A 6,367-nucleotide genomic window follows, 5' to 3' on the forward strand; every position below is an offset into this window, starting at 1 on the left:
GTGAGAATGAGTGTGCACTTACAGAGCTTCCTGAGAAAATCCAGAGGCAGGAGAACAAGTCAGAAAATCCTAACAATAAACTCAGATATTAAATAATGAGGGTTCAGGATGGACTGCAAAGAAGGATAAAATCAGATTTCATGAGAAAAAAATTAAGAATTCTGGTAATGGAGTGGTCATACAATGAGATGATAATTCTGACTTTCTGAGCCTGGCAGTGCTAATGAGAAAAATCATGATCATCCACCTTTATGTGTGCAACACTAAGCGTGTAAACACAGTTTCTTCTTTTTCTCTTGCACTGCCAACTATCATTACTCACCCAGAGTATTCCATTCATATTATACAAGTAAGGGGCTGGGGTTGTGCCTCAGTGGTAGAGCACTCACCTAGCACATACAGGGTGCTGTTCAATCCTCAGCATCACATAAAAATCAAATAAAGGTATTGTGTCCCACTACAACTAAAACAAAACAACAAACAGCAACAACAAATATATAAAATATAAGTGACCTTCTTGCCACCAATATTGTTACTTGCCTTCCCTGCCCCCAATGACCCATCTCAAATCCATGGTCACAAAAATCATTATTCTTTTACTTGAAATTCTGCAAAAACTTTTAAAGGTTTTCAGCATAAAATGTAAACAATTTACCTTAGACTATGATCCTCTCTCTACATACATCTGAAACTCATTCCTCACTATGATCTTACAGATACTGTATACAACATCCTAACAGAGCTTGGAACTACAGAAATCTAGAGATGGGCCCCATTAAACATGCTCCATATAGCCCCTCTCCACCCAGTTGAAGACTCTCAAACAGTAGTGTTGGACTGAAGCAATATCTCTCTGGGAAACCTTCTCCACATCTGCATCTATTTTCTTCTCCACCTGAATTCCACATAGGCTGGATGGGTGGCCTACACTTTGATGCCATAACAACCTGTACACTACCATTACACTCAACCACACAGCTTATCAAGAGTTGGTTACAACTGGGTTAGATTGCTCCTGGACCCTCAGGAACTTAAAGCCAAAAATCAGACTATAGGTGCCCTGTCTCATTAATACATGCTTAAATACTTAAGTAGTATTTGTATAATGGGATATCTCATTTGGAAGATTGTTCAGATATTCCAGAAAATCACAGGATTATAAATCAAAGAAGATGTATTCTAAGTGTGATTATGGTCAAATATTTAAATATTTTACTCTTTAAAAGTTTATAAATAAGAATTCTATAACACACACTTTAGATAAGATTTTAACTGCACTTTTGCTGAAGTTACTTTTAATTGGAAAAAATAAATTCAAGAAAGGGTTTTTGCTACTTCACAAGCACATACGATGCTGCATTCAGAAGCTTCCTAAAAACAAATCAAAGCTACTTTTCTTAAACTGAAGTCTTAACATTTAAAAATACAAGTTAGCAAAAAAATTATTTATTTTTTGTACTGGGGGTAAAACTCAGGGGTACTCAACTGCTGAGCCACATCCTAGCCCCATTTTGTATTTTATTCAGAGACAAGGTCTCACTGAGTTGCTTAGTGCCTCACTGCTGCTGGGGCTGGCTTTGAACTCAGTATCCTCCTGTCTCAGCCTCCCTAGCTGCTGGGATTACAGGCATGGGCCACCTTTCTGATTCTTATATTGTACGTTTGTTGTGGTTGTTGTTGTTGTTTTGTGTTTTTCTAGCATTGCAGAACATTCAGCTAACTGTTAAATGGATTAATTAAAGGGAGCAATTCATAAGGTACTTTGACTTTGGAATGTATATCTTGAATTCTTTCATAGTACTTTTATTTTAATATAAATGGACTCTGATTTTGATAAAATTAAACTTAGCATGTATTGTTTTTCCTCAAATGCATGATGACAAAAGGGGTCAGCATACTGAGAAGTAAAAAAAAAAAGACTACTAAGTTATGAAATACAATGTCCTATTATTTAGCTACTGAAACAAAATTCCCCCAGATGTTCTCATATTACCAATGTAAATTTAGTTTTTTCTAACCTCATATTGCAAAGCTCAATTATGTGTGTTTTAGAGCAATGCTTTATTATCTCCTAAGAGAACTGTATGAAAAAAAGGCAAGCTACTCAAAAGAAATATGTCCATCTTGGCAAGACAAAATTTTTCACATTTAAACTTCTAAATATGATGTATCTTAAAATCAACAGTTACAATTAATAGGAGATATTTTGTTCTGTTATGTTTCATCAACTTCAATCCAAAAAAATTTTACTAATTTAATAATAGGGTATATCGTTTCTGGCGATTATTAATTATGAAAAAAAAGATTTTATATATATATATATATATACAAATCAACATTACTGCATGCATTTTCTTGGTTGCAACAGAACTGATTTATTGTTATGGATATAGAAGCCACTTGCTGAGAGCCAGGCTGAATGTATAGTTTGCATAGAAGGAGGAGCAGATTATATATGTCCTGACCTGTGAACACAGCTAGGGCCTCAGAGATAAGGGTACTAGAATACAAAGCTCCATTTCAATCCAGATAGACACACACAACATGGAGAGGCCAGATAGATTAAATGAGACACAAATTCTGGCTTCTGCCATCTCTGGAGGAAGAACATAAGTGCTACAAAAGATGACAGATACCAGATAACACATAGATCCCACCCCAGTCTCTTGGCCCCCAGTGTGGTGCCACTACCATGATTTCAACACTGTGGAGAAAGGGCAAGCCTGTTCAGCACTGTGAAATGCAGTCACTGGGGACGTGCTCAATTCAGCTGATGAGAATAATCAACCATTTCTCTGTGTGGATCTCTCTAGTAAAAAGTAAACATATTAGAAGAAAATGAGAGACTGAATCAGTCTGGGACTTTCTGCTCCTCACCAACTGTCCTCCACTACCTGTTACAAGTTTTTCTTCAACTGCTCACTCTCCATGACAGCATTTGCAGGATGCATTGCATCCTTGAAGACGTCTGTCTAACCAAAAGACTCCTCAGACTATGGTCCTCTTTTAAGAACAGTGGTGAGACAGCATTTTAACCTCACCAGTGACCAGAACTGAGTCACAGCACAGAAAAAGCACCTTCTGGCCCAGTATCTCACAGAGTGCAAACAGTGGAGGTTGGGTTGCTGAGGCATAGGCCTGAAAAAGTAAGATTGCAAGAGCAGGGTCCAGTGATGGAAAGGATATAGGACAGTGGCAAAAGCCTGAACAGACATGAAAAGGATGGAACTTGGGAAAACAGAGGAGGAGCTAATGGAGCCAGCCGGCCTTGCTCACAACCCTGAGGCATAAAAGGCATTTTTGTTGCTCATTGTCATGACAAACAGCACTGAGGGCACCCTTGATTATTTGTTTGCTTCTTTGTTTTTAAGAAAAAGAAAGTTTACTAAGATGCAAGGCCCAGTGTAGGACACAACATGTTTAGTGAAATGTCAGTGATGACCTATTATAACATACTGAAAATCTTTCTCTGTCCCACCAGCAGCAGTTAGCCCAGAGCTCACTCACTGATTTGACAGACATTCATGAAACTGTCTGATTTGCCCAGCCCTGGGCTTGGGATTGTGGGATTACAACACATCTCAGAGATGGTATGAGGGGTTATCAGGCAGTATGAGGGTTTATCAGGCAGAACATATGTTATCTTGCAGGTAAGAAAATGGGTACAGATAATCAGGGAATGTTAAAACTAGAAGCAACCTCAAAAAAAAAAAAAAATCAAACTGCCTAAGACAGAACTTTTTAACATTTTTCCTAAAAATTGCAAAACATGGATTTTCAAACCTAAAATTTACAAAGAATCCCAATGCATAAAAGCAAATCCAAAGCAACTGTTAAGGCAGAGAGGAGTAACAGCAGGTAGTGGGATAAAGCTCAGAGCCTCCTTCAGGCCCCCAAACTAGGAAGTACCTCTGCTGACCAGAGTTCACAACACACTGTTTGAACATCAGTGACTTTGTAGTCAAAATAGATGGTGGTGATGGCTAAGACATCTGGGGCTGTGTACAGGATGCATACCCTGAGGTGGGAGAGAGGCTTGCTTTAAAAGGGTGCATTTAATGATGTGTGGGATAAATTGAAAGAAAGCAAGTATCTAAGAATGTATCATCACCTGAGTTTGTACATGTATATTTTGTCACACGCTGAGCATCACTAGTTCACTTGCACAAGGTTAGGTATGCAGGACTTTGTTCCCCAGACTTGTTATAGGTTTTCAAGGACTGATGTGACCCCATTGCATTTCACCTTAGAGTAGCTGCAGAGACTCATGCCCCATGGATGACACCCAGCCACAGCCCTCAGATGCTGGTCAGGGAGAAGAGAATCCTAGCCAATGAAGACACANTCCTATGGCACTCAGGAAAAATCACAGAAAGGAGAAATATCTGAATGACATTAGACTCTTATGTAAATATATTAAAAATGTAGCTGTACATACTTCATTGGCTTTGACAATAATAATGTTTTTAATGTCTTAAAAAAGGAAATGTAAATCAATAATTTTTATATTCACTCAAATTGACATTTAAATATAGAAGAAATAAATTCATAAATATGTAAGAAATCAAGGAATAGAGTCCAAGAGCCTATCCTTAAAAAATGATTATAAATTCCAAGTGGAAAGAAGAGGAATCAAAATTAAGATCTCAATCACAGAGGAGCTATATTAGGAAAATGTTAGTAGGAAAAAAATTCACTTACATATAAAATTAAAATTTGAAAAAAAAATGGGAAAATTAGTTATGATATTAAATGTTTAAGTGCTACAATCATAGAATAAATGTTAAACTAACAAAAATCAGAAAGTAATGAAAGAAGGGTGTTGGAGACTGTAGGACTATATATCATGGTTTGTATATTATATCTATTCATTGAACCTGCTTAAAAAAGTGAAATGAAAGCTGAAGTGATTTATGTGATCTTTAAGCTGAAGCTTTAAAAAATAGCATTCAAAGTCAGATCTCCTCCATTCTTGCCTTGGTGACTGGTAGCACTCAATATGACCCCAGTCTCAGGGCAAGAAAGACATGCACAGTCATGAGCTGCCCATTAAAAACAGGTAGAATGAGTGAGATGTAGCATAAGAAATATAACTGGAAACCAACCACAGTGGTGCACACCTGTAATCCCAGATTCTTGGGAGGCTGAGGCAGAATGACCGAAAATTCAAGGCCAGCCTGGGCAATATAACAGGCCCTTGTCTCAAAATAAAAAAGGACTGGAGGTGTAGAGCACTTCTGGTTTCAATTCCTAGTACCACAAAATAAAGTTGCTCGGTGTGGGGGGAGAGACAAATAAGACAAGGAAGAGAGGGAGAAGAAGAAGAAGTAATTTAACAATTAAAGATTATCAGACACAGAGGGGGTGTTGCCTTAAAGAATGAGAGGTTAAAAAAATACAAGGTTTTACAATCACATAGACTTCAGATATTGAAATTGTCAGATCCAGAATATAAAATAAATACCCAGAAGTAAACACAGACAAAATCACATGAAAAGGAAATAGAAGCTAGAAATAGAAGGAGTGGAATGTCAATGAGAAACCACTTGGCTAGATCAAGTGGGAAGTAGTGTATCCAAACTTGTAAGTGACTCATATTATGAGACATTACCAAAAAGATTTGTATAAATTTGTATGAATCTGTAATAGAAAAGGAGAATATTATACTCTCTCTTCCTCCCACCCATCTCCCAGGGATGAACACTTTCACACCCAATCAATTAAATTCTGCATTTCCTCTTATGAATGAGACAGACTGACTCCTTTATCCAGAATGATGAATTCTCCAGTGTCCCCCTATTTTCCTCACAAAAAATCTATAGAATCATAGAAAGGGATCCATGAAATAGATAGAGGCAAAATGTCAAATACAAAGTTCATATTCACTCAGGTTTCTTTGATTTGTACAATGGATCTTTTCTGCTACCAGTTGACGTTAAAAAAATTATTAAAAAGTTGCTTGTATATCTTCAGAAGTCATAGTAGACACAAGAGGAAGAGGCTACATGTATTTAACAATATTGTTATAAAAATGAGGGAATATACTGTTCCTTTTAAATTTTTCTTCACTCCCTGAATCGTGTATTTCTAGGAACATTGCCAAAGCAGAAGGAAAATATGGACATGTGTAACTTAAAAGAATTTGCAGACATTTGGATCTACTGGCCCTGCAGAAATCCTGGCTTATGCAATCACAAATAGTAAAATCTTTGAGAATAACACTGACTTTATATTTTTCATTTTATCATAGTGCATTTGACTATAGACCCTATAGGGCTATTGAGTATTTTGTACATACTTCATTGACTTTGACAGTAATGATGCTTTTACAGAGATGTAGTAATTTATTTGGGTTTACATATGTGTA

This window comes from Marmota marmota, unplaced genomic scaffold (assembly GCF_001458135.2).
Source record: "Marmota marmota marmota unplaced genomic scaffold, marMar, whole genome shotgun sequence".
Taxonomy (NCBI): Eukaryota; Metazoa; Chordata; class Mammalia; order Rodentia; family Sciuridae; genus Marmota; species Marmota marmota.